The sequence below is a fragment of the Pseudophryne corroboree genome, chromosome 4 (assembly GCF_028390025.1).
Source record: "Pseudophryne corroboree isolate aPseCor3 chromosome 4, aPseCor3.hap2, whole genome shotgun sequence".
NCBI lineage: Eukaryota > Metazoa > Chordata > Amphibia > Anura > Myobatrachidae > Pseudophryne > Pseudophryne corroboree.
Genome location: NC_086447.1, coordinates 232,231,864 through 232,259,808, shown reverse-complemented (window position 1 = coordinate 232,259,808; position 27,945 = coordinate 232,231,864). Strand labels below are relative to the sequence as shown.

The 27,945-nt window shown below is 48.9% G+C and overlaps 1 long non-coding RNA gene across 1 annotated transcript in view; it reads right to left on the bottom strand.

Moving 5' to 3' along the window:
• The window catches only part of LOC134911300 (uncharacterized), a 60,493-nt gene extending 40,517 nt beyond the window's left edge, over positions 1-19,976 (bottom strand). The window contains exons 1-2 of the long non-coding RNA XR_010176462.1: positions 19,892-19,976; positions 18,036-18,097 (exon numbers count right to left, since the gene is read on the bottom strand). This is a non-coding gene — a long non-coding RNA (uncharacterized LOC134911300). The remainder of the gene's footprint in view (positions 1-18,035; positions 18,098-19,891) is intronic.
• Positions 19,977-27,945: the final 7,969 nt, after the last annotated feature.

Here is a 27,945-nt window from a genome sequence, read left to right as displayed (position 1 = left end):
AAAGAGGCGCACCAAGGTTGCTGTGTGACTAAGCTAAGCGACACAAGTGGCCGACACAAACACCTGGCCAATCTAGGAGTGGCACTGCAGTGTCAGGCAGGATGGCACTTCAAAAAAATAGTCCCCAAACAGCACATGAAGCAAAGAAAAAAAGAGGCGCACCAAGGTCGCTGTGTGACTAAGCTAAGCGACACAAGTGGCCGACACAAACACCTGGCCCATCTAGGAGTGGCACTGCAGTGTCAAACAGGATGGCACTTCCAAAAAATAGTCCCCAAACAGCACATGATTCAAAGAAAAAAAGAGGCGCACCAAGGTCGCTGTGTGACTAAGCTAAGCGACACAAGTGGCCGACACAAACACCTGGCCCATCTAGGAGTGGCACTGCAGTGTCAGGCAGGATGGCACTTCAAAAAAATAGTCCCCAAACAGCACATGATGCAAAGAAAAAAAGAGGCGCACCAAGGTCGCTGTGCGAATAAGTTAAGCGACACAAGTGGCCGACACAAACACCTGGCCCATCTAGGAGTGGCACTGCAGTGTCAGGCAGGATGGCACTTCAAAAAAATTGTCCCCAAACAGCACATGATGCAAAGAAAAAAAGAGGCGCAATGAGGTAGCTGTGTGACTAAGCTAAGCGACCCAAATGGCCGACACAAACACCTGGCCCATCTAGGAGTGGCACTGCAGTGTCAGGCAGGATGGCACTTCAAAAAAATAGTCCCCAAAAAGCACATGATGCAAAGAAAAAAAGAGGCACACCAAGGTCGCTGTGTGACTAAGCTAAGCGACACAAGTGGCCGACACAAACACCTGGCCCATCTAGGAGTGGCACTGCAGTGTCAGGCAGGATGGCACTTCAAAAAAATAGTCCTCAAACAGCACATAATGCAAAGAAAAAAAGAGGTGCACCAAGGTCGCTGTGTGACTAAGCTAAGCGACACAAGTGGCCGACACAAACACCTGGCCCATCTAGGAGTGGCACTGCAGTGTCAGGCAGGATGGCACTTCCAAAAAATAGTCCCCAAACAGCACATGATGCAAAGAAAAAAAGAGGCGCAGCAAGGTCGCTGTGTGACTAAGCTAAGCGACACAAGTGGCCGACACAAACACCTGGCCCATCTAGGAGTGGCACTGCAGTGTCAGGCAGGATGGCACTTCAAAAAAATAGTCCCCAAACAGCACATGATGCAAAGAAAAAAAGAGGTGCACCAAGGTCGCTGTGTGACTAAGCTAAGCGACACAAGTGGCCGACACAAACACCTGGCCCATCTAGGAGTGGCACTGCAGTGTCAGGCAGGATGGCACTTCAAAAAAATAGTCCCCAAACAGCACATGATGCAAAGAAAAAAAGAGGCGCACCAAGGTCGCTGTGTGACTAAGCTAAGCGACACAAGTGGCCGACACAAACACCTGGCCCATCTAGGAGTGGCACTGCAGTGTCAGGCAGGATGGCACTTCAAAAAAATAGTCCCCAAACAGCACATGATGCAAAGAAAAAAAGAGGCGCACCAAGGTTGCTGTGTGACTAAGCTAAGCGACACAAGTGGCCGACACAAACACCTGGCCCATCTAGGAGTGGCACTGCAGTGTCAGGCAGGATGTCACTTCAAAAAAATAGTCCCCAAACAGCACATGAAGCAAAGAAAAAAAGAGGCGCACCAAGGTCGCTGTGTGACTAAGCTAAGCGACACAAGTGGCCGACACAAACACCTGGCCCATCTAGGAGTGGCACTGCAGTGTCAGGCAGGATGGCACTTCCAAAAAATAGTCCCCAAACAGCACATGATGCAAAGAAAAAAAGAGGCGCAGCAAGGTCGCTGTGTGACTAAGCTAAGCGACACAAGTGGCCGACACAAACACCTGGCCCATCTAGGAGTGGCACTGCAGTGTCAGGCAGGATGGCACTTCAAAAAAATAGTCCCCAAACAGCACATGATGCAAAGAAAAAAAGAGGTGCACCAAGGTCGCTGTGTGACTAAGCTAAGCGACACAAGTGGCCGACACAAACACCTGGCCCATCTAGGAGTGGCACTGCAGTGTCAGGCAGGATGGCACTTCAAAAAAATAGTCCCCAAACAGCACATGATGCAAAGAAAAAAAGAGGCGCACCAAGGTCGCTGTGTGACTAAGCTAAGCGACACAAGTGGCCGACACAAACACCTGGCCCATCTAGGAGTGGCACTGCAGTGTCAGGCAGGATGGCACTTCAAAAAAATAGTCCCCAAACAGCACATGATGCAAAGAAAAAAAGAGGCGCACCAAGGTTGCTGTGTGACTAAGCTAAGCGACACAAGTGGCCGACACAAACACCTGGCCCATCTAGGAGTGGCACTGCAGTGTCAGGCAGGATGGCACTTCCAAAAAAAAAAGTCCCCAAACAGCACATGATTCAAAGAAAAAAAGAGGCGCACCAAGGTCGCTGTGTGACTAAGCTAAGCGACACAAGTGGCCGACACAAACACCTGGCCCATCTAGGAGTGGCACTGCAGTGTCAGGCAGGATGGCACTTCAAAAAAATAGTCCCCAAACAGCACATGATGCAAAGAAAAAAAGAGGCGCACCAAGGTCGCTGTGTGAATAAGCTAAGCGACACAAGTGGCCGACACAAACACCTGGCCCATCTAGGAGTGGCACTGCAGTGTCAGGCAGGATGGCACTTCAAAAAAATAGTCCCCAAACAGCACATGATGCAAAGAAAAAAAGAGGCGCAATGAGGTAGCTGTGTGACTAAGCTAAGCGACCCAAGTGGCCGACACAAACACCTGGCCCATCTAGGAGTGGCACTGCAGTGTCAGGCAGGATGGCACTTCAAAAAAATAGTCCCCAAACAGCACATGATGCAAAGAAAAAAAGAGGCGCACCAAGGTCGCTGTGTGACTAAGCTAAGCGACACAAGTGGCCGACACAAACACCTGGCCCATCTAGGAGTGGCACTGCAGTGTCAGGCAGGATAGCACTTCAAAAAAATTGTCCCCAAACAGCACATGATACAAAGAAAAAAAGAGGCGCAATGAGGTAGCTGTGTGACTAAGCTAAGCGACCCAAGTGGCCGACACAAACACCTGGCCCATCTAGGAGTGGCACTGCAGTGTCAGGCAGGATGGCACTTCAAAAAAATAGTCCCCAAACAGCACATGATGCAAAGAAAAAAAGAGGCGCACCAAGGTCGCTGTGTGACTAAGCTAAGCGACACAAGTGGCCGACACAAACACCTGGCCCATCTAGGAGTGGCACTGCAGTGTCAGGCAGGATAGCACTTCAAAAAAATTGTCCCCAAACAGCACATGATGCAAAGAAAAAAAGAGGCGCAATGAGGTAGCTGTGTGACTAAGCTAAGCGACCCAAGTGGCCGACACAAACACCTGGCCCATCTAGGAGTGGCACTGCAGTGTCAGGCAGGATGGCACTTCAAAAAAATAGTCCCCAAATAGCACATGATGCAAAGAAAAAAAGAGGTGCACCAAGGTCGCTGTGTGACTAAGCTAAGCGACACAAGTGGCCGACACAAACACCTGGCCCATCTAGGAGTGGCACTGCAGTGTCAGGCAGGATGGCACTTCAAAAAAATAGTCCCCAAACAGCACATGATGCAAAGAAAAAAAGAGGTGCACCAAGGTCGCTGTGTGACTAAGCTAAGCGACACAAGTGTCCGACACAAACACCTGGCCCATCTAGGAGTGGCACTGCAGTGTCAGGCAGGATGGCACTTCAAAAAAATAGTCCCCAAACAGCACATGATGCAAAGAAAAAAAGAGGCGCACCAAGGTTGCTGTGTGACTAAGCTAAGCGACACAAGTGGCCGACACAAACACCTGGCCCATCTAGGAGTGGCACTGCAGTGTCAGGCAGGATGTCACTTCAAAAAAATAGTCCCCAAACAGCACATGAAGCAAAGAAAAAAAGAGGCGCACCAAGGTCGCTGTGTGACTAAGCTAAGCGACACAAGTGGCCGACACAAACACCTGGCCCATCTAGGAGTGGCACTGCAGTGTCAGGCAGGATGGCACTTCCAAAAAATAGTCCCCAAACAGCACATGATGCAAAGAAAAAAAGAGGCGCAGCAAGGTTGCTGTGTGACTAAGCTAAGCGACACAAGTGGCCGACACAAACACCTGGCCCATCTAGGAGTGGCACTGCAGTGTCAGGCAGGATGGCACTTCAAAAAAATAGTCCCCAAACAGCACATGATGCAAAGAAAAAAAGAGGTGCACCAAGGTCGCTGTGTGACTAAGCTAAGCGACACAAGTGGCCGACACAAACACCTGGCCCATCTAGGAGTGGCACTGCAGTGTCAGGCAGGATGGCACTTCAAAAAAATAGTCCCCAAACAGCACATGATGCAAAGAAAAAAAGAGGCGCACCAAGGTCGCTGTGTGACTAAGCTAAGCGACACAAGTGGCCGACACAAACACCTGGCCCATCTAGGAGTGGCACTGCAGTGTCAGGCAGGATGGCACTTCAAAAAAATAGTCCCCAAACAGCACATGATGCAAAGAAAAAAAGAGGCGCACCAAGGTTGCTGTGTGACTAAGCTAAGCGACACAAGTGGCCGACACAAACACCTGGCCCATCTAGGAGTGGCACTGCAGTGTCAGGCAGGATGGCACTTCAAAAAAATAGTCCCCAAACAGCACATGAAGCAAAGAAAAAAAGAGGCGCACCAAGGTCGCTGTGTGACTAAGCTAAGCGACACAAGTGGCCGACACAAACACCTGGCCCATCTAGGAGTGGCACTGCAGTGTCAAACAGGATGGCACTTCCAAAAAAAAAAGTCCCCAAACAGCACATGATTCAAAGAAAAAAAGAGGCGCACCAAGGTCGCTGTGTGACTAAGCTAAGCGACACAAGTGGCCGACACAAACACCTGGCCCATCTAGGAGTGGCACTGCAGTGTCAGGCAGGATGGCACTTCAAAAAAATAGTCCCCAAACAGCACATGATGCAAAGAAAAAAAGAGGCGCACCAAGGTCGCTGTGTGAATAAGCTAAGCGACACAAGTGGCCGACACAAACACCTGGCCCATCTAGGAGTGGCACTGCAGTGTCAGGCAGGATGGCACTTCAAAAAAATAGTCCCCAAACAGCACATGATGCAAAGAAAAAAAGAGGCGCAATGAGGTAGCTGTGTGACTAAGCTAAGCGACCCAAGTGGCCGACACAAACACCTGGCCCATCTAGGAGTGGCACTGCAGTGTCAGGCAGGATGGCACTTCAAAAAAATAGTCCCCAAACAGCACATGATGCAAAGAAAAAAAGAGGCGCACCAAGGTCGCTCTGTGACTAAGCTAAGCGACACAAGTGGCCGACACAAACACCTGGCCCATCTAGGAGTGGCACTGCAGTGTCAGGCAGGATAGCACTTCAAAAAAATTGTCCCCAAACAGCACATGATGCAAAGAAAAAAAGAGGCGCAATGAGGTAGCTGTGTGACTAAGCTAAGCGACCCAAGTGGCCGACACAAACACCTGGCCCATCTAGGAGTGGCACTGCAGTGTCAGGCAGGATGGCACTTCAAAAAAATAGTCCCCAAACAGCACATGATGCAAAGAAAAAAAGAGGCGCACCAAGGTCGCTGTGTGACTAAGCTAAGCGACACAAGTGGCCGACACAAACACCTGGCCCATCTAGGAGTGGCACTGCAGTGTCAGGCAGGATAGCACTTCAAAAAAATTGTCCCCAAACAGCACATGATGCAAAGAAAAAAAGAGGCGCAATGAGGTAGCTGTGTGACTAAGCTAAGCGACCCAAGTGGCCGACACAAACACCTGGCCCATCTAGGAGTGGCACTGCAGTGTCAGGCAGGATGGCACTTCAAAAAAATAGTCCCCAAACAGCACATGATGCAAAGAAAAAAAGAGGTGCACCAAGGTCGCTGTGTGACTAAGCTAAGCGACACAAGTGGCCGACACAAACACCTGGCCCATCTAGGAGTGGCACTGCAGTGTCAGGCAGGATGGCACTTCAAAAAAATAGTCCCCAAACAGCACATGATGCAAAGAAAAAAAGAGGTGCACCAAGGTCGCTGTGTGACTAAGCTAAGCGACACAAGTGGCCGACACAAACACCTGGCCCATCTAGGAGTGGCACTGCAGTGTCAGGCAGGATGGCACTTCAAAAAAATAGTCCCCAAACAGCACATGATGCAAAGAAAAAAAGAGGCGCACCAAGGTTGCTGTGTGACTAAGCTAAGCGACACAAGTGGCCGACACAAACACCTGGCCAATCTAGGAGTGGCACTGCAGTGTCAGGCAGGATGGCACTTCAAAAAAATAGTCCCCAAACAGCACATGATGCAAAGAAAAAAAGAGGCGCAGCAAGGTTGCTGTGTGACTAAGCTAAGCGACACAAGTGGCCGACACAAACACCTGGCCCATCTAGGAGTGGCACTGCAGTGTCAGGCAGGATGGCACTTCAAAAAAATAGTCCCCAAACAGCACATGATGCAAAGAAAAAAAGAGGTGCACCAAGGTCGCTGTGTGACTAAGCTAAGCGACACAAGTGGCCGACACAAACACCTGGCCCATCTAGGAGTGGCACTGCAGTGTCAGGCAGGATGACACTTCAAAAAAATAGTCCCCAAACAGCACATGATGCAAAGAAAAAAAGAGGCGCACCAAGGTCGCTGTGTGACTAAGCTAAGCGACACAAGTGGCCGACACAAACACCTGGCCCATCTAGGAGTGGCACTGCAGTGTCAGGCAGGATGGCACTTCAAAAAAATAGTCCCCAAACAGCACATGATGCAAAGAAAAAAAGAGGCGCACCAAGGTTGCTGTGTGACTAAGCTAAGCGACACAAGTGGCCGACACAAACACCTGGCCCATCTAGGAGTGGCACTGCAGTGTCAGGCAGGATGGCACTTCAAAAAAATAGTCCCCAAACAGCACATGAAGCAAAGAAAAAAAGAGGCGCACCAAGGTCGCTGTGTGACTAAGCTAAGCGACACAAGTGGCCGACACAAACACCTGGCCCATCTAGGAGTGGCACTGCAGTGTCAAACAGGATGGCACTTCCAAAAAAAAAAGTCCCCAAACAGCACATGATTCAAAGAAAAAAAGAGGCGCACCAAGGTCGCTGTGTGACTAAGCTAAGCGACACAAGTGGCCGACACAAACACCTGGCCCATCTAGGAGTGGCACTGCAGTGTCAGGCAGGATGGCACTTCAAAAAAATAGTCCCCAAACAGCACATGATGCAAAGAAAAAAAGAGGCGCACCAAGGTCGCTGTGTGAATAAGCTAAGCGACACAAGTGGCCGACACAAACACCTGGCCCATCTAGGAGTGGCACTGCAGTGTCAGGCAGGATGGCACTTCAAAAAAATAGTCCCCAAACAGCACATGATGCAAAGAAAAAAAGAGGCGCAATGAGGTAGCTGTGTGACTAAGCTAAGCGACCCAAGTGGCCGACACAAACACCTGGCCCATCTAGGAGTGGCACTGCAGTGTCAGGCAGGATGGCACTTCAAAAAAATAGTCCCCAAACAGCACATGATGCAAAGAAAAAAAGAGGCGCACCAAGGTCGCTGTGTGACTAAGCTAAGCGACACAAGTGGCCGACACAAACACCTGGCCCATCTAGGAGTGGCACTGCAGTGTCAGGCAGGATAGCACTTCAAAAAAATTGTCCCCAAACAGCACATGATGCAAAGAAAAAAAGAGGCGCAATGAGGTAGCTGTGTGACTAAGCTAAGCGACCCAAGTGGCCGACACAAACACCTGGCCCATCTAGGAGTGGCACTGCAGTGTCAGGCAGGATGGCACTTCAAAAAAATAGTCCCCAAACAGCACATGATGCAAAGAAAAAAAGAGGCGCACCAAGGTCGCTGTGTGACTAAGCTAAGCGACACAAGTGGCCGACACAAACACCTGGCCCATCTAGGAGTGGCACTGCAGTGTCAGGCAGGATAGCACTTCAAAAAAATTGTCCCCAAACAGCACATGATGCAAAGAAAAAAAGAGGCGCAATGAGGTAGCTGTGTGACTAAGCTAAGCGACCCAAGTGGCCGACACAAACACCTGGCCCATCTAGGAGTGGCACTGCAGTGTCAGGCAGGATGGCACTTCAAAAAAATAGTCCCCAAACAGCACATGATGCAAAGAAAAAAAGAGGTGCACCAAGGTCGCTGTGTGACTAAGCTAAGCGACACAAGTGGCCGACACAAACACCTGGCCCATCTAGGAGTGGCACTGCAGTGTCAGGCAGGATGGCACTTCAAAAAAATAGTCCCCAAACAGCACATGATGCAAAGAAAAAAAGAGGTGCACCAAGGTCGCTGTGTGACTAAGCTAAGCGACACAAGTGGCCGACACAAACACCTGGCCCATCTAGGAGTGGCACTGCAGTGTCAGGCAGGATGGCACTTCAAAAAAATAGTCCCCAAACAGCACATGATGCAAAGAAAAAAAGAGGCGCACCAAGGTTGCTGTGTGACTAAGCTAAGCGACACAAGTGGCCGACACAAACACCTGGCCAATCTAGGAGTGGCACTGCAGTGTCAGGCAGGATGGCACTTCAAAAAAATAGTCCCCAAACAGCACATGAAGCAAAGAAAAAAAGAGGCGCACCAAGGTCGCTGTGTGACTAAGCTAAGCGACACAAGTGGCCGACACAAACACCTGGCCCATCTAGGAGTGGCACTGCAGTGTCAAACAGGATGGCACTTCCAAAAAATAGTCCCCAAACAGCACATGATTCAAAGAAAAAAAGAGGCGCACCAAGGTCGCTGTGTGACTAAGCTAAGCGACACAAGTGGCCGACACAAACACCTGGCCCATCTAGGAGTGGCACTGCAGTGTCAGGCAGGATGGCACTTCAAAAAAATAGTCCCCAAACAGCACATGATGCAAAGAAAAAAAGAGGCGCACCAAGGTCGCTGTGCGAATAAGTTAAGCGACACAAGTGGCCGACACAAACACCTGGCCCATCTAGGAGTGGCACTGCAGTGTCAGGCAGGATGGCACTTCAAAAAAATTGTCCCCAAACAGCACATGATGCAAAGAAAAAAAGAGGCGCAATGAGGTAGCTGTGTGACTAAGCTAAGCGACCCAAATGGCCGACACAAACACCTGGCCCATCTAGGAGTGGCACTGCAGTGTCAGGCAGGATGGCACTTCAAAAAAATAGTCCCCAAAAAGCACATGATGCAAAGAAAAAAAGAGGCACACCAAGGTCGCTGTGTGACTAAGCTAAGCGACACAAGTGGCCGACACAAACACCTGGCCCATCTAGGAGTGGCACTGCAGTGTCAGGCAGGAAAGCACTTCAAAAAAATTGTCCCCAAACAGCACATGATGCAAAGAAAAAAAGAGGCGCAATGAGGTAGCTGTGTGACTAAGCTAAGCGACCCAAGTGGCCGACACAAACACCTGGCCCATCTAGGAGTGGCACTGCAGTGTCAGTCAGGATGGCACTTCAAAAAAATAGTCCCCAAACAGCACATGATGCAAAGAAAAAAAGAGGCGCACCAAGGTCGCTGTGTGACTAAGCTAAGCGACACAAGTGGCCGACACAAACACCTGGCCCATCTAGGAGTGGCACTGCAGTTTTCTAGCGAGAGGATGAGTGCTTCCATCCTCATGTGAATCTGAACCACTAGCCATGAACATAGGCCAGTGCCTCAGCCGTTCCTTGCCACTCCGTGCCGTAAATGGCATATTGGCAAGTTTACGCTTCTCATCAGACGCTTTCAATTATGATTTTTGGGTCATTTTACTAAACTTTTGTTTTTTGGATTTTACATGCTCTCTACTATGACATTGGACATCGGCCTTGGCAGACGATGTTGATGGCATTTCATCGTCTCGGCCATGACTAGTGGCAGCAGCTTCAGCACGAGGTGGAAATGGATCTTGATCTTTCCCTATTTTAACCTCCACATTTTTGTTCTCCATTTTTTAATGTGAGGAATTATATGCCAGTATCAATAGCAATGGCCTACTACTATATATACTGCGCACAACTGAAATGCACCACAGGTATGGATGGATAGTAATCTTGACGACACAGAGGTAGGTAGAGCAGTGGCCTTCCGTACCGTACTGCTATATATACTGGTGGTCACTGTCAGCAAACTGCAAAACTAAAATGCACCACAGGCATAGAATCTAGATGGATAGTATACTTGACGACACAGAGGTAGGTAGAGCAGTGGCCTTCCGTACCGTACTGCTATATATACTGGTGGTCACTGTCAGCAAACTGCAAAACTAAAATGCACCACAGGTATAGAATCTAGATGGATAGTATACTTGACGACACAGAGGTAGGTAGAGCAGTGGCCTTCCATACCGTACTGCTATATATACTGGTGGTCACTGTCAGCAAACTGCAAAACTAAAATGCACCACAGGTATAGAATCTAGATGGATAGTATACCTGACGACACAGAGGTAGGTAGAGCAGTGGCCTTCCGTACCGTACTGCTATATATACTGGTGGTCACTGTCAGCAAACTGCAAAACTAAAATGCACCACAGGTATAGAATCTAGATGGATAGTATACTTGACGACGCAGAGGTAGGTAGAGCAGTGGCCTTCCGTACCGTACTGCTATATATACTGGTGGTCACTGTCAGCAAACTGCAAAACTAAAATGCACCACAGGTATAGAATCTAGATGGATAGTATACTTGACGACACAGAGGTAGGTAGAGCAGTGGCCTTTCTGTACAGTGCTGCTATATATACTGGTGGTCACTGTCAGCAAACTGCAAAACTAAAATGCACCACAGGTATAGAATCTAGATGGATAGTATACTTGACGACACAGAGGTAGGTAGAGCAGTGGCCTTCCGTACCGTACTGCTATATATACTGGTGGTCACTGTCAGCAAACTGCAAAACTAAAATGCACCACAGGTATAGAATCTAGATGGATAGTATACTTGACGACACAGAGGTAGGTAGAGCAGTGGCCTTCCGTACCGTACTGCTATATATACTGGTGGTCACTGTCAGCAAACTGCAAAACTAAAATGCACCACAGGTATAGAATCTAGATGGATAGTATACTTGATGACACAGAGGTAGGTAGAGCAGTGGCCTTCCGTACCGTACTGCTATATATACTGGTGGTCACTGTCAGCAAACTGCAAAACTAAAATGCACCACAGGTATAGAATCTAGATGGATAGTATACTTGACGACACAGAGGTAGGTAGAGCAGTGGCCTTCCGTACCGTACTGCTATATATACTGGTGGTCACTGTCAGCAAACTGCAAAACTAAAATGCACCACAGGTATAGAATCTAGATGGATAGTATACTTGACGACACAGAGGTAGGTAGAGCAGTGGCCTTCCGTACCGTACTGCTATATATACTGGTGGTCACTGTCAGCAAAACTCTGCACTGTACTCCTCCTATATAATACTTCTGGTCCCCAGTCCCCACAATAAAGCAGTGTGAGCACAGATATATGCAGCACACTGAGCACAGATATGGAGCGTTTTTCAGGCAGACAACGTATAATACTGGTGGTCACTGGTCAGCAAAACTCTGCACTGTACTCCTCCTATATAATACTGCTGGTCCCCAATCCCCACAATAAAGCAGTGTGAGCACAGATATATGCAGCACACTGAGCACAGATATGGAGCGTTTTTCAGACAGAGAACGGATAAAATTGGTGGTCAATGATCAGCAAAACTCTGCACTGTACTCCTCCTATATAATACAGCTGCTCCCCAGTCCCCACAATTAAGCAATAAGCACAAATATTTGCATCAATATTAATAAACGGAGAGGACGCTAGCCACGTCCTCTCCCTAACATTTCCAATGCACGAGTGAAAATAGCGGCGACGCGCGGCTGCTTATATAGAATCCGAATCTCGCGAGAATCCGACAGCGGGATGATGACGTTCGGGCGCGCTCGGGTTAACCGAGCCATACGGGAGAATCCGAGTATGCCTCGGACCCGTGTAAAATGGGTGAAGTTCAGGGGGGTTCGGTTTCCGAGGAACCGAACCCGCTCATCACTATTAATAATACAGTAGGATCAAAACTGCCCCCCAAATTCTGTGATTTTAGCTGTTTTTATGTTTTTTCAATAATCATCCAGATCCAAAACCAAAACCAAAACCAAAATACGAAAGGGTGGTTACAGTGCTGGTCAGATACAATGTGGGTTGGATACAGTGCGTTATACAGGACAGGTTGGATACAGTGCGGAATACAGTTTGGGTTGGATACAGTGGTGGTTAGATTGTGTGTGGGTTGGATACAGTGCGGGATACAGTGTGGGTTGGATACGGTGCTGGTTAAATACTGTGTGGGTTGTGTCAAAGTCAAAAATATTACATAGAGAGAACATACAAACTGCACACATTTAAGTCGCTATACTTGCAAATATGCGCAGCGAGCACAGCAATATATGGTAACACACGCATTTACACGGACATGGCACAGAGATGGATTCGACACTTATTTCATACAGTACATAATTATAATAATATCAAGCACCAGACATCATGGAGATTTAAAATTAGCTAATGAATTAATGTCATGAATGTGTATTATTTGAACAGAACCAGATACACCCGTCATGTTTAATATTGAAACAAGCAGATTGGTGTGTAGATTAATTTGATACTTGTTGTGAAGTTGTGGGACATTGCTGCGGATAGTTATGATTATATGTATAAAAGCTAAAAATCACTTTGTTAGAACAATGCAGTGAACAGGGAACTGAAGACAACCCTTTTGGCAGATTTCAGGGCTGAACCTGATCAGCATATACAAAGCAAGAGAGACCCCTCCCCCAGGAACCAGTCAAACAGGAAAGTAGTTCCTGGCTAAGAGAAGAGGTCAGTGTTCAGTTGCTTGTGGCCTCAGAGGACAGATGCACTGTAGCTACTCCCACAGCTATCTGGCACCCAGAAGCATGGCTGGCCTATCCCCAGGACTGACTACCAAGTGAAAGGCTAAGTATCATAATCTCAATATCACATGGCTGATTGGCATAGAATAGTTTAAATATGTGTTTGAGGTAGAGTAGTTGTGAAGTGATTGGTATAGAGTGGTTGGTTTGGAGATACAAATGGCTTAAGGTTAATGAGGCTTGTGCAGTTGTGTGATTGTTGGGTGTTTGTGCTGATACTCTATGAAATCTGTAATGAATTGGAACAGTAGACAATCTGTAGCATAGCATCTCTGTTATAATTTTGTGGATGGTGATTTATAACAGATTGTAGTGGTTTTATATAGAGTGCATCTTGCTGAAATATAGCATGTGTTTGTAGGAATGGCAGGATGATATGTGTGGTTACATTGTGATCAGGTGTAGAAGATGGCTGCTGCTGGGTGTTTTCCCCTCCCCCTTTGAACCATGTGTTGCAGTCTTTGGAATCATGGGAGGTTTTTCCCAAAATGGAGTCTAGCTTCTGCCCCATGCGGCATTGTAGGGACAATTGTGTTGCTGGGTGTTGTGTATATAGGGACAGGCAGCCTGGGTAAGCTCAAGTATTTTCTCCACAAAGATTCTCAGCATTGACTAACTGCGCAGCAATTGTTCCTCACATGTGTAAGTTTCTCTGCAACCATATTGTCTTATTGTTATTGTTAGCCATTCTCTCTCCCCCTCTCTCTCCCCTCCCCCTTAAACGTACTTGTGTCTTTATTGTATTTTATGTGTAGTTACTTGGTTAGATATTCTATGTTATCTTGGTAGTGTATAAATTGTAAAGTGTATTCTTTTGCAAAGTGAACGTTCTCATTCTCTCACTAAAGGCGTTAGAACCTTAGACCGGTATTTGGTTGATTATTGTATTACTAAGGGGTTCTCAGAGCGTCATAGTCGCTCATACAGCTTTTAAGCTAACAAGGTTACACTGCATTACATCTACACATTATCACTGCACAAATGTTTACAGTATAAGTACATTCCTTAAGGTATAGTTAAGGGCGTACCCTTGCGGTACCTTTTGCGCCAATTGCGTACTGTGTTCTTTAACCTTTAACGTGTTTTTAATAGGACAAATATTATAGACATTGTCAGTTGGATACAGTGCTGGTTGGATACAGTGCAGGTCGGATACAGTGCAGGATATATTACTGGTTGGATACAGTGTGGGATACAGTGATGGTCAGAAACAGTGCAAGTTGGATACAGTGTGGGTTGAATACAGTGTGGTATACACTGCAGGTTGGACACAGTGTGTAATACACTGTGGGTCTGCTATAGTGTGAGTTGAATACTGTGTAGGTTGGATACAGTTTCGGTTGGTTGAAGTGCGGGATACAGTTCAGATCGGATACAGTGCTGGATACATTGCTGGTCGGAATCGTAACAACAAATTTGTTACCAGATGGGCAAAGAGTTGTGCACTGCGGGGGTAGGGGGGGAGCAGATATAACATGTGCAGAGAGAGTTAGATTTGGGTGGGTTATATTGTTTCTGTGCAGGGTAAATAATGGCTGCTTTGTTTTTACACTGCAATTTAGATTTCATTTCAGTTTGAACACACCCCACCCAAATCTAACCTTCTCTGCAGGGCCGGTGCTAGGGTGTTCGGCGCCCTCCTGCAAACTATACATTTTGCGCCTTTCTACAAGCACAGATGTGGCCAAACTAATCCTACAGCAAGGGGGCGTGACCTCATTAAAATGGGCGTGGCTTTGTTAAGATGAGCGTGGCCTCATCTAATCTCATCATCACGGCCACCACAAGATAAAAAAAAAAGTCCTAATTTTACACATTACAGCAGGCACGTGTCCCCGTTTTACACAGCACGGCAGGCAAGTGTCCCCATTTTACACAATGCGGCAGGAAAGTGTCCCCATTTTACACATTACAGCAGGCACGTGTCCCCATTTTACACAGCACGGCAGGCAAGTGTCCCCATTTTACACATTGCGGCAGGCACGAGCCCCTATTTTACACATTGCGGCAGGAAAGTGTCCCCATTTTACACATTGCGGCAGGCACGTGCCCCCATTTTACACAGTACAACAGGCAAGTGTCCCCATTTTACACAGTACGGCAGGCAAGTGTCCCCATTTTACACATTGCGGCAGGAAAGTGTCCCCCTTTTACACATTGCGGCAGGCAAAGTGCCCCCATTTTACACAGTACGGCAGGCAAGAGTACCCATTTTACACATTGCGGCCGGCACATGTCCCCATTTTACACATTGCGGCAGGCACATGTCCCCATTTTACACATTGCGGCAGGCACATGTCTCCATTTTACACATTGCGGCAGGTACATGTCCCCATTTTACACATTGCGGCAGGCACGTGTCCCCATTTTACACAGTACGGCAGGCATGTGCCCCCATTTTACACAGTACGGCAGGCAAGAGTCCCCATTTTACAAATTGCGGCAGGCACATGTCCCCATTTTACACATTGCGGCAGGTACATGTCCCCATTTTACACATTGCGGCAGGCACGTGTCCCCATTTTACACAGTACGGCAGGCACGTGTCCCCGTTTTACACAGCACGGCAGGCAAGTGTCCCCATTTTACACAATGCGGCAGGAAAGTGTCCCCATTTTACACATTACAGCAGGCACGTGTCCCCATTTTACACAGCACGGCAGGCAAGTGTCCCCATTTTACACATTGCGGCAGGCACGAGCCCCTATTTTACACATTGCAGCAGGAAAGTGTCCCCATTTTACACATTGCGGCAGGCACGTGCCCCCATTTTACACAGTACAACAGGCAAGTGTCCCCATTTTACACAGTACGGCAGGCAAGAGTACCCATTTTACACATTGCGGCCGGCACATGTCCCCATTTTACACATTGCGGCAGGCACATGTCCCCATTTTACACATTGCGGCAGGTACATGTCCCCATTTTACACATTGCGGCAGGCACGTGTCCCCATTTTACACAGTACGGCAAGCAAGTGTCCCCATTTTACACAGTACGGCAGGCAAGAGTCCCCATTTTACAAATTGCGGCAGGCACATGTCCCCATTTTACACATTGCGGCAGGTACATGTCCCCATTTTACACATTGCGGCAGGCACGTGTCCCCATTTTACACAGTACGGCAGGCACGTGTCCCCGTTTTACACAGCACGGCAGGCAAGTGTCCCCATTTTACACATTGCGGCAGGCACGAGCCCCTATTTTACACATTGCAGCAGGAAAGTGTCCCCATTTTACACATTGCGGCAGGCACGTGCCCCCATTTTACACAGTACAACAGGCAAGTGTCCCCATTTTACACAGTACGGCAGGCAAGAGTACCCATTTTACACATTGCGGCAGGCACATGTCCCCATTTTACACATTGCGGCAGGCACATGTCCCCATTTTACACATTGCGGCAGGCACATGTCCCCATTTTACACATTGCGGCAGGTACATGTCCCCATTTTACACATTGCGGCAGGCACGTGTCCCCATTTTACACAGTACGGCAGGCATGTGCCCCCATTTTACACAGTACGGCAGGCAAGAGTCCCCATTTTACAAATTGCGGCAGGCACATGTCCCCATTTTACACATTGCGGCAGGTACATGTCCCCATTTTACACATTGCGGCAGGCACGTGTCCCCATTTTACACAGTACGGCAGGCACGTGTCCCCATTTTACACAGTACGGCAGGCACATGTCCCCATTTTACACAGTACGGCAGGCAAGAGTCCCCATTTTACACATTATGGCAGGCACGTGTCCCCATTTTACACAGTACGGCAGGCAAGTGTCCCTATTTTACACAGTACGGCAGGAAAGTGTCCCTATTTTACACAGTATGGCAGGAAAGTGTCCCTATTTTACACAGTACGGCAGGCAAGTGTCCCTATTTTACACAGTACGGCAGGCAAGTGTCCCTATTTTACACAGTATGGCAGCATGTGTCCCCATTTTACACAGTACGGCAGGAAAGTGTCCCTATTTTACACAGTACGGCAGGAAAGTGTCCCTATTTTACACAGTACGGCAGGCAAGTGTCCCTATTTTAAACACTACGGCAGGCAAGTGTCCCTATTTTACACAGTATGGCAGCATGTGTCCCCATTTTACACAGTACGGCAGGAAAGTGTCCCTATTTTACATAGTACGGCAGGAAAGTGTCCCTATTTTACATAGTACGGCAGGAAAACGTCCCTATTTTACACAGTACGGCAAGAAAGTGTCCCCATTCTATACAGTACGGCAGGCAAGTGTCAAGTGGGGGGGGGGGAAGGAAGGGAGAGGAGAGATAAACAACGTACATGTCAACAAGATCTTCCCACTCCTTGCGCCGGCCGCCGACGTCTCCTCTTAACAGCTTGGCTCCCCCTCCTCCCTTTTCCCGAGTACTCCTGCTCGGGGGGCGGAGTTTCGCAGATTGACGCGGTTGCGTCATGACGTCACAATGCAACCGCGTCATTCCGCAAATCTCTACCCCCAGAGCAGGAGTACTCGGGAAAAGGGAGGAGGGGGGAATCTGGGACCCGTAAAGTGCCGCAAGAAACGGCACTGTGAGAATCATAGGGTGACAGGGAGCGTTTAACAGGAGAAAGAGGTGCACTGTTCCCTCTCCCTGTTTCTGGGCATCAGGGGAGGGCTGCGATGCAGGGAGAACTGTGTCCCGGAAGGGCGGGCGGCCGCGGCGCTGTAGAGAGTGAGTCGCGATGACTCACTGTCTGCAGCAGCGCCCTCTACTGTCTGGCGCTCTATGCGGCTGCGTAACCCGCATATGCGCCGGGACTGCCCTGGTGACAGGGAGAGAGTGACAAGAGAGAGGGTGAGAGTGAGTGGGTGACCAGATAGAGAGAGAGAGAGGTGATGCAGCGGGTGATAGGTACCCCCCAATGACTAAATAAGCAATTAGCTTAGTCTTTAATTACTTACCTTCTGCAGAGATGCGTCTCCTCCGATTCTATTTTTCTTCTCTAGCGTCGCAGAAAGATCTTCCAGGGACCGTCTGGGCACATGAAAGGTACATACTACCCCTGTACCCCCTCCACGCACACTACACTGCAGCCACTGCCCTGAAGCCCCCTCCCACACACTACACTACCCTGCACCCCACACACTACATCGCCGCTACCCTGCACCTCTCTCCCTGCACAAACTTCCCTTACCGTCTCTGGCTGGCTTCTTTCTTCATGCAGGAGTTGGTCCAACGGTCAGAGGATGCAGTAGCCTGGAACAGAAAACAGCGGATCGCCGGAGCAGGTGAGTATTCACTTTTTTTTGTTGTTGCACCACTGGATTTCCAAAGCAGAAAACCAAGCATGCAGAACATATTTTTAATATGCCACGTACCCCCCCTCCCCCCCCCCCAGTACACATTGTTTATATGACACTTTCCCCACTCCTCAGCACACATTGACACCCCACCGCCGCATAACACAATGACATGCCCCCCATCCCCAGCACACATTAATATTACACCTATGCTCCCCCTCCCCTCCCCAGCACACATTAATATTACACTTACACTCCCCACCACACACATTAATATTACACTTACACTCCCCACCTGCCCAGCACACACATTAATATTACACTTACACCCCCCCCAGCACACACATTGATATTACACTTACACTCCCCACCTCCCCAGTACACACATTAATATTACACTTACACCCCCCCCCAGCACACACATTAATTTTACACTTACACCCCCCCCAGCACACACATTAATATTACACTTAAGGCCCGTACACACTGGCCGATACATCGGCCGTTCTCTTGAACGGCCGATTTATCGCGGGTCCGTTGGCCAGAGTGTACGGCCGATACGTCTGTGAACTCCGTTGTTCACAGACGTATCGCGTCGGCCCCGCAGCACAGCCGACGGCCAATATATCTACCGATATATTGGCGCGTCGCTGTGTGTGTACGGCGGGCGGCCGACCGCCTGTACACATGCTGCGGCGGCCAGCGGTAATTGACAGCTGAACTGGGCGGGCGTGTGTACACGCCCGCCCAGTTCATGACGTCAGTCCCCGACGGATCGGGCAGTGCTCAACACACTGCCCAATCCGTCCATAGATATATCTACTAGTGTGTACCCACCTTTACACTCCCCCCCACCCAGCACACACATTATTACACCTACACTCCCCTCCCCAGCACACACATTATTACACCTACACTCCCCCCTCCCCAGCACACACATTATTACACCTACCCTCCCCCCCCCCCTCCCCAGCACACACATTATTACACCTACACTCCCCCCCTCCCCAGCACACACATTATTACACCTACCCTCCCCCCCCCCAGCACACACATTATTACACCTACACTCCCCCCCTCCCCAGCACACACATTATTACACCTACACTCCCCCCCTCCCCAGCACACACATTATTACACCTACACTCCCCGCCTCCCCAGCACACACATTATTACACCTACACTCCCCGCCTCCCCAGCACACACATTATTACACCTACACTCCCCCCTCCCCAGCACACACATTATTACACCTACACTCCCCCCTTCCCAGCACACACATTAATATTACACTTACACTCCCCCCCCAGCACAGACATTATTACACCTACACTCCCCGCCTCCCCAGCACACACATTAATATTACACTTACACTCCCCCCCAGCACAGACATTATTACACTTACACTCCCCCCCCAGCACCGACATAATTACACCTACACTCCCCCCCAGCACCCCCCCCAGCACAGACATTATTACACTTACACTCCCCCCCCAGCACCGACATTATTACACCTACACTCCCCCCCAGCACCCCCCCCAGCACACACATTATTATACCTACACTCCCCCCCTCCCCAGCACACACATTATTACACCTACACTCCCCCCCTCCCCAGCGCACACATTATTACACCTACACTCCGCCCCAGCACACATATTATTACACCTACACTCCTCCCCCCCCCCCCCAGACATTATTACACCTACACTCCCCCCCTCCCCAGCACACACATTAATATTACACTTACACTCTGTGCCTGTGGTGTGGCTGCTCCTCTACTCATGTCTGCAGGCTCCTCCATCACTGCACAGTGCACACAGGCAAGTGCACCACGTGACTTCCTGGGTTTTAGTGATTCCACGGAGGGGAGGGGAGGGGAGAGAGGGAGTGGGTCTTCAGAGTCAGGGGGAGGGAACAGGGGTGGACAGGGACGCTGCTGTTGGTCTCTAGCTTGAAGTGCAGCGGGAGGAGCAAGGAGGAGACGGAAGGGCCCTGACACAGGAAATCCTCACACTGACTGAAGAGCTGCTGCCGGCGCTGCTGCTGCCTGTGCCTGTCAGTGTGACAGCACTGCGCATCAGCAAGTCTGCAGAGCGGGGAGCGCCTCTCTTGCCCAGCGCCTCCCTGCTTTGCAGACCTTGCTGAGCGGGTAGCGCCGGGCCTGAGTGTGACAGCACTGCGCATCAGCAAGTCTGCAGAGCGGGGAGCGCCTCTCTTGCCCAGCGCCTCCCTGCTTTGCAGACCTTGCTGAGCGGGTAGCGCCGGGCCTGCTTCTCTGCACATGTTATATCTGCCCCCCCCTGCAGTGCACATGGGGGGTAATTCCAAGTTGATCGCAGCAGGAATTTTTATTAGCAGTTGGGCAAAACCATGGGGGTCATTCCGAGTTGTTCGCTCGTTGCCGATTTTCGCAACGGAGCGATTAAGGAAAAAATGCGCATGCGCATGGTTCGCAGTGCGCATGCGGTAAGTATTTTAGCACAAAACTTAGTAAATTTATTCACGTCCGAACGAAGAAATTTCATCGTTGAAGTGATCGGATTGTGATTGACAGGAAGTGGGTGTTTCTGGGCGGAAACTGGCCGTTTTCTGGGAGTGTGCGGAAAAACGCAGGCGTGTCAGGGAAAAACGCGGGAGTGTCTGGAGAAACGGGGGAGTGGTTGGCCGAACGCTGGGCGTGTGTGTGACGTCAAACCAGGAATGAATTGGCCTGAGCTGATCGCAATCTGTGAGTAGGTCTGGAGCTACTCAGAAACTGCTAAGAAATTTCTATTCGCAATTCTGCTAATCTTTCGTTTGCTATTCTGCTAAGCAAAGATACACTCCCAGAGGGCGGCGGCCTAGCGTGTGCAATGCTGCTAAAATCTGCTAGCGAGCGAACAACTCGGAATGACCCCCCATGTGCACTGCAGGGGAGGCAGATTTAACATGTGCAGAGAGTGTTAGATTTGGGTGTGGTGTGTTCAATCTGCAATCTAATTTGCAGTGTAAAAATAAAGCAGCCAGTATTTACCCTGCACAGAAATAAAATAACCCACCCAAATTTTACTCTTTCTGCACATGTTATATCTGCCTCCCCTGCAGTGCACATGGGCCCTCATTCCGAGTTGTTCGCTCGCTAGCTGCTTTTAGCAGCATTGCACACGCTTAACCGCCGCCCTCTGGGAGTGTACCTTAGCTTAGCAGAATTGCGAACGAAAGATTCGCAGAATTGCGAATAGAAATTGCTTAGCAGTTTCTGAGTAGCTCCAGACTTACTCAGCCATTGCGATCAGTTCAGTCAGTTTCGTTCCTGGTTTGACGTCACAAACACACCCAGCGTTCGCCCAGACACTCCCCCGTTTCTTCAGACACTCCTGCGTTTTTCCCAGAAACGCCGGCGTTTTTTCACACACGCCCAGAAAACGGCCAGTTTCCACCCAAAAACACCCACTTCCTGTCAATCACACTACGATCACCAGAACGATGAAAAATCCTCGTTATGCTGTGAGTAAAATAGCTAACTTTTGTGTAAAATAACTAACCGCATGCGCTCTGCGAACCTTGCGCATGCGCAGTAAGTGACTAATCGCAATATAGCGAAAATCGGCAATGAGCGAACAACTCAGAATGACCACCATGGTTTTGCCCAACTGCTAACAAAATTCCTGCTGCAATCAACTTGGAATTACCCCCATGGTTTTGCCCATCTGCTATCAAATTTGCAGTGACGATCAGGTCTGAATTAGGCCCACAGTGTGGAATACAGTGTGGGTAGGATACAGTTTGGGATACATTGCTGGTTAGATACAGTGCAGGATAACGTGTGGGTTGGATACAGTGTGGGGTGGATATAGGGGGTCATTCCGAGTTGATCGCACGCTAGCTGTTTTTAGCACCCGTGCAAACGCATAGTCGCCGCCCACGGGGGAATATATTTTCACTTTGCAAGTGTGCGAACGCCTGTGCAGCCGAGCTCTGCAAAAACATTTTGTGCAGTTTCAGAGTAGGTCTGAACTTACTCAGCCCTTGCGATCACCTTGGTCTTTTTGGTCATGGAATTGACGTCGCACACACATCCTCCAAACACCCAGACACGCCTACGTTTTCCCTACCACTCCCAGAAAACAGTCAGTTGCCACCCATAAACGCCCTCTATCTGTCAATCTCCTTGCGATCGGCTGTGCGAATGGATTCTTCGCTAAATCCATAGGTCAGCAACGATCCACATTGTACACGTACGACGCGCGTGCGCATTGCGGTGCATACGCATGCGAAGTAGAGACCTGATCGCAGCACTGCGAAAATCGGCAGCCTGCTGTCAACTTGGAATGACCCCCATAGTGCGGGATACAGTGTGGGTCGGATACAATGCAGGATACAGTGCAGGGCGGATACACCAATAGTGTACTTACTGTAACAGGGGATGCCAACGAAGTCCTCAGTGCAGGAGTGTCGGAAGTGGAGGAGTGCTGGCAGAGTACTCAGTGTGGAGTTGCTGGCGGTGTCAGTACTTCTGGGGTGCTGGCAGTGTCGGCAATGACTTTTGTGTCCTCAGTGCAGAGTTGCTGACGGTGTTGGTACTGTGTCGGCAGTGTGGGGTGCCAGGGGTGTCCTCATTGCAGGGATGCTGGCAGTGTCCTCAGTGCTGGGGTGCTGGAGGTGTCGGCAGTGAAGGAGTGTCGGTGGTGTCCTCAGTGCAGGAGTGCCGATAGTGTCAGCAACATGGGATTGCCGGCAGTGTTCTCAGTGCTGGGGTGTGTCATTGTTGTCGGCAGTGTGGGGGTGCTGGCTGAGTCAGCAGTGTGGGGTTGCTGGTTGTGTCAGCATTGCTGGAGTGCCGGCGGTGTCCTCAATGCAGGGGTGATCATCAGTGCAGGAGTGCTGGCGGTATCCTCAGTGCAGGGGTGCCGGCAGTGTGGGGGTGTTGGCTGTGCAGGAGCTGGGTGTCAGCAATGCAGGCGGCGGTTTCAGCAGTGCTGGTGGCAGTGTCATTTGTGCGGTGCGGCCATGTAGTCTCATTAAAGTCTATGTGGACATGCTGAATTGCTGAGAGCCATGACAGATGGCACTCTCAGACACTGGCGCTTGAGCCAAAACCGCAAGATCCGGCAGCGGGAACTTGTAGTTTTGCCTCAGGTCGGGATCCGAGGCCACTGGGGCAGCTCTGAGCCCAGGCTCGACTGCCTCAGTCGAAGTTCGGAACGGTTCAGATTTCTTAAAATCTGAACCGCTCATCTCTAGTTAAAATGCTGTAATGCTTTTTTTGTTTCTGAATGATCATGCAGTCTCCCATATCCAAGATGCTTGGAACCAGAAGTATACTGGATACCATAATGCAAAATCTGGGAGATGGGACCCAAGTTTAAAAACAAAATTAATTTATGTTTCTTTCATATACACCTAATACAGATGGGCTGAAGGTAATTGTATACAATATTTAAAAAAATGATATGCATGAAACAAAGAAGGTCATTCCGACCTGATCGAAGCTGTGATAAATTTAGCACAGCTACGATCACTTACACTGACATGCGGGGGGACGCCCAGTACAGGGCTAGTCTGCCCCGCATGTCAGGCCACCCCCCACGCACACGTACAAAAGCATCGCACAGCTGGCCGGGAGTTACTCATCGCTGTCCTGGGTTGCAGCGGCTGTGTGTGATGTCACACAGCCGCTGTGGCACGCTCCCTGCACGGTCCAGCCACGCCTGCATTGGCCGGACCGCGCCCACAAATTGGCGGCCACCCCCTCCTACCCAGCAACCGCCTCTGCCTGTCAATCAGGCAGAGGTGATTGCTAGGCAACGACAACCGTCGACTGTCAGCCATGCACCGGCACACTGCAGCACCAGCGCTTGCGCAGGTCTGACCTGATCGCAGCGCTGCGAAGAACTGCAGTGAGCGATCAGGTCAGAATGACCCCCAAAGTTTGTTTGCATTGAACCATAAGAAAGCAAAGGTGTCACTATCTCAGTCACGTTTTGGATTCTGGAACTCGGGATATGGAAGACTCAATCTACAATATCAACTCTGAACTAGAGATGTGCGGCGGACACTTTTCGTGTTTTGTCTTCTGGTTTTGGATCTGGATCCCCGCTTGTGTTTTGGATCTGGAGAGGTTTTGCCAAAACCACCCTTTCTGGTTTTGGTTTTGGATCTGGATGATTTTTGGAAAAAAACACACATAAAAATAGCTAAAATCACAGAATTTGGGGGTAATTTTGATCCTACTGTATTATTAACCTCAATAACATTAATTTCCACTCATTTCCAGTCTATTCTGAACACCTCACACCTCACAATATTGTTTTTAGGCCTAAAAGTTGCACCAAGGTAGCTGTATGACTAAGCTAAGCGACACAAGTGTGCCGCACAAACACCTGGTCCATCTAGGAGTGGCACTGCAGTGGCAGACAGGATGGCAGACTTCAAAAAAACTAGTCCCCAAACAGCACATCATGCAAAGAAGTAAAAGAGGTGCAATGAGGAAGCTGGATGACTAAGCTAAGCGACACAGATGTGCGGCACAAAATCGTGGCCCATCTAAGAGTGGCACTGCAGTGCCGGACAGGTTGTCACTTAAAAAAAACTAGGCCCCAAACAGCACATCATGCAGAGAAGAAAAAGAGGTGCAAAGAGGTAGCTGTATGACTAAGCTAAGTGACACAAGTGTGTGGGACAAACACCTGGCCCATCTAGTAGTGGCACTGCAGTCCCACTGCACTAATGGCGGATACCGGACGCACGTCTAACACCAACATAGCTGTCAAGGCCTCAGTTATCTGCTTTGCAACAGGATGACTGCTGTCATATTTCATCTTCCTCGCAAAGGACTGTTGGACAGTCATTTGCTTAGTTGAAGCAGTACAAGTGGTCTTCTGACTTCCCCTCTGGGATGACGATTTACTCCCAGCAGCAACAGCAGCAGTGGCAGCAGCAGCAGTAAGAGGAAGTGGTTCTTGATCTTTCCCTATTTTATCCTCCAAATTTTTGTTCTCCATTATTTTTCTGGCGTTACATACTTGTATGGCAGCATCACTGGACTGGACTTATACAGCAGTACCACTGGACTTATATGGCAGTATCACTGCACTTATACGGCAGTACCACTGGACATATACGGCAGTATCAGTGGACTTATACGGCAGTATCACTGGACTTATATGGCAGTACTACTGGACATATACAGCAGTATCAGTGGACTTATACATAAGTATCAGTAGACTTATATGGCAGTACCACTGGACATATACGGCAGTATCACTGGACTTATACGGCAATACCACTAGACATATACGGCAGTACCACTGGACAGGGCCGTATTAAACCTTGGTGGTGCCCGGGGCACTTAAGACAGGGGGGCACTGATGAAAGGTGGGGGATGTATGTTAAATTGTGCATACAATGTCCCATTCCAGGAGGGACAAAAAAATGCTCTCTACCTGGACTTCCCACTTAATATATGATTGGCATCACCTGTGTTGAACTATTTAATTGATAAGAAAGGTACTTCAACACAAGTGATTGCAATCATAAATTAAGAAGGAAGTCAAGGTAGAGGGAATTGTGTCCCTCCTGGAATGGGTCATGGTGGGACGTATACTGTAGATTGTGTATATTAAATTGAAACGAATGGTGTATATTAGTTTTAACTAATAGTTTAATAATGCCTGGGTACTGTTTATAGCTACATCTAATTGAAAGACAACTATGTTATACATTTTTCTTGTAGTGGAACAAAGACAACTTAACCTTAAACTACACATAGAAAATTATAATAATTAATCTTGTCACATGCAAAAATAGCAGCAGCCTCTGTACTACTTACAGACTGGGACAGGACTCAGGAGGACTCTCTGTGTGTGTCTCTATCTCTAAACCCAAATGGTTTAGTTGCTTAATAGTTTACACAAGATTCAGATACCAAGGTGGGGAGGAGGAGAAGCTGGGATCTCTGTGTCACTTACAGCTCTCTCCACCCTCCTATCTCTCCTCTGGTCAGAAAGCTCTGTCGGTAGCTCATGAAACATGATATTCCTGTGTCTCTGCCTGCACTGCATACTGTCCTGCTCACATTCTGGGTGCTGGTTCTGCTGCTGCTTAAGAGATAAAGCTAGTGATGTCAGTGTGCTCTGGCTGGGGGGGGGCTCCTGACAGAGGGGAGCTCGGGGTACAGTATGCCCTGCATCCCCCCCTTAATCTGGCTATGCCACTGGACATATATGGCAGTACCACTAGACTGGATTTACACGGCAGTATCACTGGACTTATACGGCAGTACCTCTGGACATATACAGCAGTATCACTGGATTTATACGGCAGTACCACTGGACTGGATTTATACGGCAGTATCCTTGGATTTATATGGTAGTACCACTAGACTGGATTTATATGGCAGTATCAATGGATTTTTATGGCAGTACCACTGGACTGGATTTATACAGCAGTCCAAATGCATTTATATGGCATTACTAATGGACTGGATTAAAACGGCAGTATCACTGGACATATACGGCAGTATCACTTGTCATATACGGCAGTATCACTGGACTTATTCGGCAGTATCACTGGACTTATACGGCAGTACCACTGGACATATACGGCAGTATCACTGGACTTATACGGCAGTATCACTGGATTTATATGGCAGTATCACTGGACTTATATGGCAGTACCACTGGACATATACAGCAGTATCACTGGACTTATACGGCAGTATGTCTGGACTGGATTTATGCGGCAGTACCACTGGATTTATACAGTAGTACCACTTGACATATACGGCAGTATCACTGGAATTATATGGCAGTACCACTTTACATATATGGCAGTATCACTGAATATATTCAGCAGTACCACTGGACTGAATTTATATGACAGTACCACTGGATTTATATGGCAGTACCACTGGATTTATATGGCGCGGCTCCTTATATGGACTCCAAAACCCGCGACAATCAGAGAGCGGGATGATGACGTTTTACCTCGTTCTGGTTTCTGAGTCAGGTGGGAAAACCCGAGCCGGACGCGGATCCGGGTTCGAGACATGATGTTCGGTAGGGTTCTCAGAGAACCGAACCTGCTCATCTCTACTCTGAACATGTCCTGGCCAGCAACTAGGTGTCACTATCTCAGTCACGCTCAAACATTTTTAGTTTTCGTAATATTTTAGATATCAGATTTTCAGATACAGGAGACTTATTAAAGACTTTGATTAAATGACTAAGCTAAGCGACACAAGTGTGCGGCACAAACACCTGGCCCATCTATTATATGGCAGTACCACTGGATTTATACGGCAGTACCACTGGACATATACGCAGTATCACTGGACTGGACTTATACGCTAGTACCACTGGAATTATACGACAGGATCACTGGAATTATTCGGCAGGCTCACTGGAATTATACGGCAGTACCACTTGACTTTTACAGCAGGATCACAGGACTGGACTTATACACCAGTACCACTGAAATTTTAAGCAGGATCACTGGATTTATACGGCAGTACCGCTGGACATATACGGCAGTATCAATGGACATATACGGCAGTATCACTGGACATATACAGCAGTACAGGGACACCATCACTGGACTGATGCAGGACAACTTAGCACCACTGCAATTAGAGATGAGCGGGTTCGGTTTCTCTGAATCCGAACCCGCCCGAACTTCATGGTTTTTTTCACGGGTCCGAGCAGACTCGGATCCTCCCGCCTTGCTCGGTTAACCCGAGCGCGCCCGAACGTCATCATGACGCTGTCGGATTCTCGCGAGACTCGGATTCTATATAAGGAGCCGCGCGTCGCCGCCATTTTC